Here is a 13760-nt window from a genome sequence, read left to right as displayed (position 1 = left end):
ATGCCATACATACCAAAAGTACTTTAAACAAGTGTACAAAACTAGCTAATTATTTCTCACATGGTTTTAAAATGTGCAATAGGGAAAGAAAATAAGAGGTGTCTACTCAAAGTCAATAATGCTGCTTCCCAAAGAAAGAAACCAGCATTTTGGAATTCTGCAGGTCATTATCAAGAAAGCTAGAATCGCAGCAGCATATGCAAAAGAAACAATTGATGGACAGAATGCTGGACAATTCAAACATTCACCACCAGTCACACGGATCTGGGTTAAATCCATTATTCCTTTGCTCACCACACCACCCCAGTTTGGTAGAATCACACCGGCTCTGACAAATATTTTATGTCTCTTTTTATCACCTCATTGGGCCAATTTAAGGATTTAGGCATATTTAATGGGGAAGTTATATTTATATTGTACCCATAACTAGTAAGGTTTGCTCTGCAATCTGACCAAAGCATACTGGGTACTTGTAGGAAGCTGGCTCTCTATATAGTGGACCAAAACTAGGTACACTCTGTAGAGAGTCCAAGCAACCCTTATTGTTTTACAGAGGCAAAAGTGATAAAACTTAATGCTCTCTTTTGTGGTAGTTTAGGCTTATCAGAGGGTAGAGCTAGGCATTTGTTTTACTCACAGAGGCAATAAATGAGACACCCACTCAAGAATAAATTTACAGACCAGTTTTGTTAAATGCCACATTATGTCTGTTGGCCCTAAGTACAGACCCCTCCGGAACATGGAAATCGGTACAGATGGTTAGAGTAGTGTTAATATATGTTCGAGGCATATGAGCTGCAGATCATACACTATGCATAAATCGCCATCTGGTGTTGTGCCCGGATGTTTGCACTTGTTTTTGTCTTGGAAAAGTTTTTGGAAGTCACGAGATAGGTGACTCCTCCTTTGGATGATAGTGCGCATGGGCATCGGCTCCATCTTCAGAATTTTTTTTTCGGCCATCGGGCTCTGATGTGTTTATCGCGCTCCAGTTCGGTGCCGTTACCGATTCAACTTTCAACACATAATCCTTCACCCTTTTCTCCGGTATTGTTTCCATCGCGATCCCTAGTCGACGCCCATCTCTCCAAGTTAGAAGTCCTCGATTCTGGTCGTCGACTAAGGCCTTCGGGCCTACTTAGGTAATTACATAAGGCTCACGGAAAGGACTCCATTTAAGAAGTGTGCTCAATGTGGTTCGAAGTTCCCACACACAGATATTCATGAGGTGTGTAACCTCTGCCTTTCACCTGAGCACGAGGCTTGCGCCTCATTCCGCTCCAAGAAAACCATTCAAGATCGTCGACCTCGAAGAACAATGGCTCGCTCATCTTCCAGGAGGGCGTTGATGAACCGGAATAGAAGCGGGTCGAAGAAGCCGATGACTCCGACGTTGAAGACATCACTCCTGGGCAGCGGGTCGTAAGTACTGACGTCGACCCCGACCCCCTCCCCCCAACACCGAAAAAGGCTTCAGTCACACCTTCGGGCCCAGGTGCACACCGAGACAGTACTTCTCACGCCCCACCTCCGGGCCCGGCAAAGCAGTCAACAACTAAGCCTTCAGGCCACTCAAGATTGAGTCAGCCTGCCGTTGGTGTTGAAACCCCGACACCCAAATAGAAGACATCGTCTTCCTGCTCCTCCTCAGTGCCGACTACTGCCTCTGCTCTGCACTCGGCACCGAAGCCTACCGGCACCAATCCCTCGACTCCCAAAAAACCATCAGAACCGAGCAAAAAGCTGCTACCGAAGACTACAGACTCTCAACCTTCGGAGCCGAAAAAGACCTTGTAGCCGAAAAAACAACCGGTTCAGCAGGCTCCTACAGAGACTATAAAACATCACTGTTTCCAAGCCTAAAGAGCACAAAACCGCTCTGGAGTCAGTGCTGCACAAGCATTCGGAACCAAAAAAATCGGCACTGAAAGACCAACCTCCAGCAGAAGAGCTTTTCAAACCAGATCCCAACAAAAAACTCTTCTAAAAGACCCAAAGACTGGTCAGCTGACTCTCAGTTCTAAAAAGAGACCACTGGACACGCCTATACCGGCTCCACAACCCAGAAAGAGGGACATTGCTACATCTCCTCTCAGTATCCCTTCTCTACCTCCTCCTCCACCTCCTTCTCCTTCTCCACCTCCTTCTCCACCACACCACTCTCCTCCACCATCTCCTCCACCAGTGGATGATGATGACACCTCTGATGACACAGGGGAGGGGGCAGTTGATGAGCCACTAGGGCAACCTAGTCCACCTTCTACCCCAGACCCCTGGGACGATTACAACACACCAGATGTCCCTAACGTACCACAAGACATCATCTACCCCTCTGGACCTTCCCCTCTAGAGGATACCACGGGTTTCAACCTGCTTGTTCACAGAGCTGCACAATACCACTGGGTTGACTTACACACAGAACCTGTGGAAGAGGATTTTTTACTGGACCTTTTGATATTTCACAAAAGTCCACCTCCATTCTACCTATGCTCAAAGGGGTAATTAAACATGCACCGGAAGTGTTTAAAGATCCTGTTAGGGCTAGGGTTATTAACCCCAGGATAGAGAAGAAATATAAAGCCGCCCCAGCAGACCCAGCATACATTAGGGGCCACATACCGTTAGACTCCTTAGTAGTCTCCAACACCAGGAAAAGGGCTAACCCGCAAGCATCAGGGGACGCTCCACCTCCAGACAAAGAGTCCAAACTCTTGGACGCCTCTGGTAAACGCACAGCGTCACAATCAGCTAACATATGGCGTATCGCAAACACTCAAGCTCTGTTAGCTAGGTATGATAGGGCACACTACGATGAACTAGAGACCCTATTGCAACACCTTCCTGACAAATATAAAACCAAGGCCAACGACCTCATACAGGAGGGTTAGCTTATTACTAACACCCCCATCCGTTGCGCTCTAGACGCAGCAGACACCGCCTCCCGGGCTATCAACACAAGTGGTACTGCCTCAAGCTTCTTGAATGCTTATTGGTTTCAAGGCTTTTTATATCAGACTATCTGTGTACACCGGGAAGGACCCCCATTACGGAAGCCTCATCCTGCAAAGGCGTGTTTATCATAACCTGCCCCAGATTATAATACCGTTGGACTTCTGTTTATGTGACTTGGATTGTGATCTCCTTTCACCAGACTCAGTTGACTCAGACATATCACACCTTGACAGTTGGAGGAATTTCTCTGGACTTATCTATGCAACCCGGGAACGTGACTACTTTAAAAGTCTTTCCTATTCCTTAAAGATATTTTCACTTTCTACTGGGATCCCTTTGGTGTACATGATAGCAGCTGTACTTACAGCACATGAGACCCTAATATCTATCTCCTTCAAGAGGGGTATTACCCTGAGAAGCCCTGATGAAGTTCTCTCTGAGAACGAAACGCGTTGGCTGAACTGCGTGCTGTCTGTGAATCAATTGTGAAATTTGCCTAATAAAGAACTTTTATGGAAACTTCAGAGCAAATTCCTGGATATTCTTTAATTCCTGTGCACACCATTCAAGCATTGCTCTAGGATCTGGAACACAGTGACACCACAGGACCGTTGGTGTCTGGGTTTGTTGCGTGGGACTATTACATATGATTAAACTGATATAGAGGTGCAGGAGGAATAGCCCACCATCCTTTGTTTTGCTGGAAGTGTCCTTCTGCGTAGACATGCTTGGCTACGCATTTCAGGCTTTAATCCTGAAGTACAAACTTCCATCCTTAACCCGCCATTAGACCAAAAACACATGTTCGGACCTACAGTGGATTCATCTCTGGAGAAGATGAAAAAAGACACTGACAAGGCTAAATCAATGGGAGCCTTGCAATCGCAAGCTCCCAGACGTTCTTTTTGTTGCTCCTTTTACAAAGGCACCTTCAGAGGCTACTCCTCTGACAACCCCTCCACCTCTTACAAGACTCCTACTCAGACCACATTAACCAGAGATTATCAAAGAGGAGGTTACAGAGGCAATAATAACAAAGGTATAGGCAGGACCAACAATGCCCGCTCTGCCTCCACCCCTACCCAATGACTTCCCTCCGCTCCCCCGGACCATTCCACCGTGGGCGGGGGAAGATTGCTACAGTTCCTTCCTGTCTGGAACAACATCACCACAGGCAGGTGGGTGAGACAAATTGTTCAAACAGGTGACTGTCTAGAACTCACCTCTACCCCCCAAACATACCACCCAGGCAGCACCCAATGTCACTGGAACATTTATCACTACTAAAACAGGAGGTAATCTCCCTCCTACAAAAACATGCTATAGAACCAGTCCCCCTTCATCAACAAAACACAGGAGTTTACTCCCTGTATTTCCTCATCCCAAAAAAGGACGGATCTCTAACACCTATCCTAGACCTCAGACCCCCTAAATCTATACATACACTCAGACCATTTTCACATGGTCACGCTTCAACAAGTCCTTCCTATTCTCTCACAAGGCGACTTCCTTGCCACTCTAGATCTCAAGAACACCTACTTCCATATTCCCACCTCTCACAGGAAATATCCCCGATTTGTAGTGGACAGTCAGCATTACCAATTCAGGGTACTCCCATTCGGAGTCACCACAGCACCCAGAGTGTTCACCAAATGTCTGGCGGTGGTTGCAGCTCACCTAAGAAGACAGCAAAATCACGTCTTCCCATACCTGACGACTGGCTCATAAAAGCCAACTCATACAGACAGTGTTTACATCACACTTACGCTACAATCCAACTACTACACACCTTAGGGTTTACCACAAACCTTGCAAAGTCTCAGGCCCCTGCAGCCCCCGCAGTGCGGGGGACCCTCACCCTCCAGGGGGCCCCGTCAGCACCGCACTTCTGCTGGGGAGCTCTCGATTAAGTCCGTAGGGGGCCCCTTCAGTTACCCTGCAGGGGGGCCCCCTTAAGGTTCGTTACGCCACTGCCTACAACCATCACACATACAAGAGTACCTCGGTGCCAGAATAAACACTTCAAAAGCACTTGCATCCCAGTCCTCCCAGAACAGCAAGCATGCAAAGCCTTATAACAAAATTTCAACCGCAACACTCTCTCCCAGCTTGAGTATTCATGCAGTTGATAGGGATGATGGCCTTTTGCATATTTATAGTACCTCACGCAAGACTCCAGATGCGTCCTCTACAGGAATGCTTAGCACGTCAGTGGAACCAGGCTCATGGTCAGCTTACAGATCTGGTGTTGGTGGACGGCCGCACACATCGTTCTCTGCAATGGTGGAACACCCAAAAAGCTTTCCAAGGGGAGACCGCTCATCGAGCCCGTTCAACAGATTGTGCTAACAGCAGATGCATGGCTCTTCACCTGGGGAGCTCATCTATTACATCACACCATCCAGGGCAAGTGGACGCCTCAACAAAGGTTACGCCACATCAATCACCTGGAGTTACGAGCCATATTTCTAGCCTTAAAGTTATTCCAGAAACAAATATCAGGCAAAGCTGTCCTAGTCCGCACCGACAACATGTACTACATACATAAACAAGGAGGGAGATACTCCCTACAGCTCTTTCGACTAGCACAAAGCATATGGAGATGGGCTATTCCCCAGAACATTTTTCTCCTAGCCCAACACGTTCCAGGAGCCCAGAACAAAATAGCAGATCTGTTAAGTCATCAAACTCAACAGAATTACAAGTGGGAACTTTATCCGCAAGTTTTTCAACCGTTTTTCCACATGTGGGGACAACCAGAGATAGATCTCTTCGCCACACATGGAAACGCCAAATGCCCAAGCTTCACCGCCAGATATCCACACCCACTGTCCACAAACAATGCGATATGGATGAATTGGTCGGGCAGAATCGCATACGCTTTTCCGTCCCTCCCACTCATTCCACTGGTGGTGCGCAAACTGCAGCAACACTCACTAACACTAATCCTAGCTGCTCCAACATGGGCCGACATCCGTGGTACACAACATAGCTGGATCAGTAGTCCAGCACCAAAAACTACACCTCTCCCCACGCCTCTTAACACAGAGCCATGGAGACATCAGACACCCGGACCCAGCACAGCTCAACCTAGCGATCTGGCTCCTGAAGTCTTAGAGTTTGGTTACCATAACCTTCCTCTGACTGTATGAACGTTATCAGAGAGGCTAGACGCCCCACCACTAGAGTCTGCTATGCAGCCAAGTGGAAAAGATTTGTGATATACTGTAACACCAACAACATCAATCCACTAGATGTGTCTATTCAACACATCATATGTTATCTACTACATCTTCAAAGGTGTAATCAAGCATACACATCTATTAGGTTACACCTCGCTTCCATAGCAGCCTACTTACAGAATAGGCAGCACTTATCACTATTCAGAGTACCTTCCATCAAAGCATTTATGGAAGGTGTTAAAAGAATAATTCCTCCCAGGGTATCACCCTCACCTGTGTGGAATTTGAACATTGTTCTCACAAGACTAATGGGCCCGCCATTCGTACCTCTGCATAAATGTGAATTACAATTTCTTACATGGAAAGTCGCTTTCCTTGTGGCCATTACTTCCCTTAGAAGAGTCAGTGAGCTACAAGCACTCACTATTCAAGAACTATTTTTACAACTCCATAAAAACAAAGTGGTTCTCAAAACCAATCCAAAATTCCTCCCTAGGGTTATTTCTCCCTTTCACCTCAATCAGTTTGTGGAGTTCCCAGTTTTCTTCTCGCAACCACAAACAGTCGCAGAAAGAGCTCTTCATACTCTGGACGTAAAAAGAGCACTCCTTTGTTACATTGAAAGAACAAAACCTTTTCGCAAAACAAAACAACTTTTCGTGTCCTTCTCACCACCACATAAAGGTAACCCCATATCAAAATCTGGAATTGCAAGGTGGATTGTTAAATGCATACACATTTGCTATCAGAAAGCAAAACGTACATTATCTATTCCTCCAAAAGCCCACTCTACCCTCAAGATAGAGGCTTCAATGGCATTTCTAGGGAACATTCCCTTAGATGACATCTTCAAAGCAGCTACATGGTCTACACCGCACACATTGACAAAGCACTATTGTGTAGATGTGCAAACAAAACAACAAGTTACTGTAGGGCAAGCTGTACTCAAAACACTATTTCAAACTACTGCAACAGATACTGGTGGTTGCCGCTAAGGACGGGTACTGCGATACAATCTATGCATAGTGTGTGATCTGCAGCTCATAGGCCTCGAACGGAAAATACTACTTACCAGTATGCATCTGTTCATGGCATGTAGAGCTGCAGATCCACACATGCCCACCTACCTTTATCTGTTCCAGTATTATCTTATTTAGATACAGCGTACATGGGCATCTTTTCTGTTTCTCACAAAACTCCATCATTTCCCTGCTGACGAAAAACAATCTGAAGATGGAGCTGATGCCCATGCTCACTATCATCCAAAGGAGGAGTCACCTATCTCGTGACTTCCACAGACTTTTCCAAGACAAAAACAACTGCAAACATCCAGGCCCAACACCAGATGGCGATCTATGCATAGTGTGTGCATCTGCAGCTCTACATGCCAAGAACAGATGCATACTGGTAAGTAGCATTTTCCTTTCTTATCTTGATGTTATTATTTCTGCCCACGGGTCATGGTCCCTTAATAATGTGTACCTCTACCAAATTTTCCATTGTCAGTGGGTTGCTGAGTGGTATTCCTCAACCAATGGGCGGTGATTCTCTCACCCCTCTGTTACGGGTATACAAATCACTATGTGTACCGATTGCCATTGTACGGGGCAGAAGTTTAGGGGATTTCAAATTGCTCGGCCATTCAGAGTATAGAAAACAGATTGTGTAGAAAGCTTTGATCTGTACCCATATCAGCATCACATTTTATTTGCCATAAAGAGCTCTGGCTTCTCTGTAATACTGACCTAATCAAGATACGGCCGGTCCTACTGTGGCTCACAATTTGGAGAAACGATGAGGCGACTCTAACAAGAGATATTATAAGTGACAGTCTCTAAACAGAAGGTTATTAATCTCATAGATAGTGTATGTGAAGGCTGAGTGTCAGAAAATTGGGATGCATTCTGTTTTTACAGATCCATTTTCATGTGCAAGCGTGAATAAAATAACTGCAGTTGATGTGTTTTTTAATAAGGAAGAATCACAACGTATTAAGGAATTTGGCAGGGAAGCCCAACATGGTCATATATCTTGATCTGATCGAAACTGATTGTATCACCGTTTATATTTGGTATGCTCACAGTCTTTGGGAATGCTCTTTACTCTTTCTTTTTGGATCTTATACTGCAAAATATATACATTGCTTCCAATTGGGTTTCGCTCATAATCTTGAAGCTAAGTTACGTCCCTGCGATGATGTATCTGGCCAATTGATGCTACATTTTATGTTTTTTTGTATATTTTATGCTAGGTATACCAGACACTACTTAACCCCTTTTTTAAAGAAACATTGTTCTGATATTGGCCAATGTAGACCCGCTTTTAGATTTTTATTGTTATTAAATGATGAGGAAGCTGTTTTGCACATTGGGTCCTTTTTAAAATCTGCTGTATGTGCCCCTAGGTCCATGTTATCATCGAATTTGGCTGCTATTAATCTTTGTTTTGTTTTACCACATTGTATGTATATATTTTATTGTTAAGCTATGAATTGTCTATTTTATGGCTGTTTTTGCACTGTGTAACGCTTTAGTGGATGCTTATTACCTTCAAATAAAGTTGATTGAATTGATGCACACACTCAAAGAATAAATCTGAGACCAATTTAGAAAAATAACTTGTATCTTTATATACATTTTGATACAAAGAACTTTGTTATCAGGTAAGTACTTTTTAAAATACTGCATTCTACAGGCAAGTAAAATAGTCACTTAAATGTGTTTTTATGTGTAAAGCTTTCCTTTGGGAGAAAAAGGCAGATACGGTATACAGATACTTGGAGTCGGTTTCCGGGGGTCCCTTTAAGGATTAAAGTGGTGGGAGTAAGGTCCAAAGTACAACAAGTAATTAGAGTTTAGCTACCCTGGGGCATCTGGTTGCAGAGGTGTTGGTCGGGTTGGTAGCCTTCCGTACTACACCGAAGGGGGGCACCTAAAAATAGGCTGCACAGGGAGACACGCCTGGGAGCTCCCAATGGGGGCCTCGGTTCACAAAGGTCCTGGGAGCAATGCAGCACAGTCGGTTCTTGGTAACCAAGGCTGAGGCACTTGTGTGCATAGGGTTTGGTCTGCTTCAGCTAGGCTGGTGCGTGCAGAGCCTTGTGGTGGTCGGTCTCGCTGGTTGAGGGTGCCAAAATCAGGACAGCTGGGCGACCATGGAAGTGGGTCTCTGAGGTGCTGACGTCCCTCGGTCTCGGTGCTGTTGGAGTCCTGACTGGACTTAAACAGGCTTTGGTTGCTGCAAGGGGTCCTGTACCACATGTAGTGGTGCTATGTGGCTCCAGTTGGTCCTGGCGTCTTTTCACATGGTGGGGAGAGGGATCTGACTTTTCAGACAAAGGAGACCCTTTCCAGTACGGTAAGCCAGACTCTGCTGTTTTGGTGGCTGGGAACTGCAGGGGATTAGCTCCTCTATTCCAAGGGAGATTCCTGGCAGTTTGTGAAGGGCTGGAAGTCTACCAGGGTTCTTGGTAGAGTCTCCACTGCAGGATGAGACGGTTGCTTTGTGTTTGTCAAGGCTGGTGCGGGCAGGCAGGGTTTTGCGCCCTTTGGGTGAATGTATTAATAAATCCAGCACTTGAATCACTGAGGGTTTATTAATATGAGATGTTTGATACCAAACATCTTTGGTTTTGGTGAAGCCATTATGTTGCCTGGGAACTCATAATCACCAGTGCCCAGTACATATAGTCAAGATGGCTTTCCTGTTCACTGGCAATGTTCAGGGATCGACATGGACATCACAGGGCATATTTACTCATGCAGATATGTCCTCACATGTAATATAATGCAACCTACCTTAGGGCTGTAAGGCCACCTGTGGAGTGACTTACATATAATGCATGCAGTGTCTGTAGGTATGGCACACAGGAGGTATGCCATGTTGTGTCCTCGCTGATAGTTGCACCATGTCACACAGCCTTCAATGGCAATTTGTATGAGTATGGTGTGGGGTCTCTTAGGGTGGCACAATACATGCTGCAGCCCTTTGGGACACTCTTTAGTCTCCCTGCCCTAGGTACTAGTGGTACCATTTACTAGGGACTTACAGGGGGTGCTAAAGGTATTGCCAACTGGGGGAACAATTGCACAGTTTTAGGGAAAGAGATCTGGCACTGGGGACCAGGATAGCAAGAACATAGTGCACTTCAGTCAAAATTGCATCAATTACCAGGCAAAAAGTGAAGCTGGCCTTGTCCAAAAAGGGCACTTTCCTACAGTACGGATCTTTAATTTGCCTACTTCACTTTGTAACTTATATCAGGTGAGCCTCATTTCTGCTGTTACAGGGGGACTACCTGTCCCATTCACCATCAGGGTGGAGGAGGATCTCTGCAAAAAACGTGCCTGTCCTGCATAGTGCTACATAAGCATGCTCTGTGTCCAGTGGTGCAGGATCTGTGTTTCTGCTGAATCTATGACAAAATATCGAATACAAAAATATCTACATACAAAAATATCGCAACAAAAATATCGATTACAACAATATCGACATCCTATCTCTAACAAGGTAAGTACAAAAATATCGGAAAAAATATATAGAGGTCAAAAATATCGTTTAAAAAAAAAAAAATTACTTACTTTTTTTAATATTAATAAAATAATACTTATAAATGTAATAAACATAGGTAAAAATATATTATAATATTTAAAATTAATAAATTATGAAATAAAAACAACTAATAAAGATATAATACATATTATATTCTTCATCAATAATAACTCTAAAAAATTATTTTAATAACTTATAAATAAATGAAAATATAGCAAATTACAAATAAATGTATATACATAAAATAATAATATAAATAACAATTAATTAAAATGTAAAACAAATTGCAAAAAGGAAGTAAATGTTAGATAGCGTAGAGGTAAAAATTACTATTTCCACTTCAAAGACTGCAACAGTAGGGAAAGCGTTGGATAGCGTAGGGGTAACAATTACTATTCCAACTCGGAGAGTGCAACAGTAGGGAAAGTGTTGGATAGCGTAGAGGTAAAAATTACTATTCCCACTCCAGAGAATGCAACAGTAGGGAAAGTGTTGGATAGCGTAGGGGTACAAATTACTATTCCCACTCCAGAGAGTGCAACAGTAGGGAAAGAGTTGGATAGCGTAGGGGTAACAATTTCTATTCCCACTCCAGAGAGTGCAACAGTAGGGAAAGTGTTGGATAGCGTAGGGGTAACAATTACTATTCCAACTCCAGAGAGTGCAACAGTAGGGAAAGTGTTGGATAGCGTAGGGGTAACAATTACTATTCCAACTCCAGAGTGTGCAACAGTAGGGAAAGCATTGGATAGCGTAGGGGTAAAAATTACTATTCCCACTCCAGTCAGTCCAACAGTAAGGAAAGTGTTGGATAGCGTAGGGGTAACAGTTACTATTCCCACTCCAGAGAGTGCAACAGTAGGGAAAGTGTTGGATAGCGTAGGGGTAAAAATTACTATTTTAACTCCAGAGAGTGCAACAGTAGGGAAAGTGTTGGATACCGTAGGGGTAAAAATTACTATTCCCACTCCAGAGAGTGCAACAGTAGGGAAAGTGTTAGATAGCGTGGAGGTAAAAATAACATACTTATAAATAAATAAAAAATGTTTAAATAATAAAAAATGTAAGAATTAAATAAATATAAACCATTTACAAAAACCAATACATAATTATTAAAAACATGATTAACAATAAAGAATTACCTAAAAAAATTAATACAAAATACCATTTACTAATATTTAATTACCAATTATTAATTAACAATTATATAATTAACAAAATAATTAATTAAAAATATTATTACTTATTTACATTTAAATTACTTCCCACCCTATTCTCCTATAAACCCACAACCCGCTACAGAACATATTTATCAATTAATCAATTAATAAAAATTAATTACCAATTAATTAAAATTAATTACCAATTAATTAAAATTAATTTATATTTCCTAAGAATTAATAATTAATTTAGTATAATTAAATTACTTCCCACCCTATTCCCCTATAAACCCACAACCCGCTACAAAACATATTTATCAATGAATCAATTAATATAAATTAATTACCAATTAATTAAAATTAATTACCAACTAATTAAAATCAATTTATAATTCCTAATAATTAATAATTAATTTAGTTAATTAAATTATTTCTCACCCTATTCCCCTATAAACCCACAACCCGCTGCAAAACATAATTATCAATTAATCAATTAATATAATTTAATTACCAATTAATTACAATTAATTTCCAATTAATTAAAATCAATTTATAATATCTACTAATGAATAATTAATTTAGTATAATTAAATTACTTCCCACCCTATTCCCCTAATAACCCACAACCCGCTACAGTACTAAAATACAAAAATTAATTAAATTACATAAAAATAAATTAAAAACATAATAAACACATAATAATATACAAAAAAATATAAACATCGATATTAGTAAGATCGAAATTATTAACAGCGATATTACAAACATCGATATTTAAAACATCGATATTACTAATATCGATATTAAAATCTATTGATATTACTTACCTTCTATATTATGTCCCTTCGATATTTAAACATCGATATTAGTGTATATCGATATTTAAATTTCGATATTTTCTCTGCATACCGTTTCTGCTCATACTGGGGGACTACCTGTCCCAGCCAATATCAGGAAAGAGGAGGAGCCCTTCTAAAAGACTCACCTGGCCCTCACAGTGCTCCAAAAGCATGCTCTGTGTCCCGTAATGCAGGATGCACGTGGGCTGCACCCATTTAAGGACCGGACCAAGTGCGGACCCATCTGCACCCGCCAGTGATTGGCAAAGAATGGCCTTTCGTCTACTCCATCACAGGTACTGTTACTCCAAACTTCTATTGTTACTTTGGGTGATTATCTGCATAACATGTGGAAGTACAAACTTACAGTGGCCCCCAACCCTCAGCAGCACCTGGTACTACTCTTGATGGGTTTTTAAAGAGGGCGGTTAATGTTATCTCCAAGGAGATTTAACTTGCCCAGCGCGATTGTCGCTCTCCTCACCACCCAGTCTTGTTTCACGACTTGCGCCAGGGCAGATGGCTATTGACCATTGCTCTGCCAGCAGCGAGACTACTATCCCAGACATGGAACCCTCCCCTGATGCAGATGTATCTTTAGTTGTCAATGTTCCTCCATTTGTTCTGCAAACAGGAGACACACCCATAACTAATAACTGCAATATAGTCACCAGGGGTCAGGCTGGCAAAAGGAAAAGAGCATCTGTCTGTTTCAAAGTTAAGAGACCATGTGCATCTAACCTCACTTCAAAGACTTCTAAGATGAAAGTTGATGATAACACCATCCTTGGGAAACTAAATGCCTCTATTGCAACTTCAAGGACTTCATCACAAGCAAACTTGACCCTATCTTTGCCCACATGGAGGTCATTGAAGCCACACTAAGCTTTTTGTTTGTCCCCCTTGTTGTTCATAACCCAACAGAGGTACAACAGGGGGTGGTAATGGACGGAGCATCTGAACCAATCAAAAACTCACACCCAGTCAAAAGATCTGGGTTTGATCCATCACCGTTCTTTAGCCCACTCTGCCACCCCAGTTCAGACATGGCTATATGCAAATCAGTCTGACCCTGT

General features: G+C 42.7%; 1 protein-coding gene across 1 annotated transcript in view; it reads left to right on the top strand.

Annotated features, from left to right (window-relative positions):
- Positions 1–13760, top strand: part of SYNE1 (spectrin repeat containing nuclear envelope protein 1) — a 2361447-nt gene that overhangs the window by 1357693 nt on the left and 989994 nt on the right. The gene's annotated exons all lie outside the window — the stretch shown is intronic.

Source organism: Lissotriton helveticus, chromosome 6 (assembly GCF_964261635.1).
Source record: "Lissotriton helveticus chromosome 6, aLisHel1.1, whole genome shotgun sequence".
Taxonomy (NCBI): Eukaryota; Metazoa; Chordata; class Amphibia; order Caudata; family Salamandridae; genus Lissotriton; species Lissotriton helveticus.
Note: the sequence above shows the minus strand (reverse complement) of the source record. Positions and strands in the feature narration are given on the sequence as shown.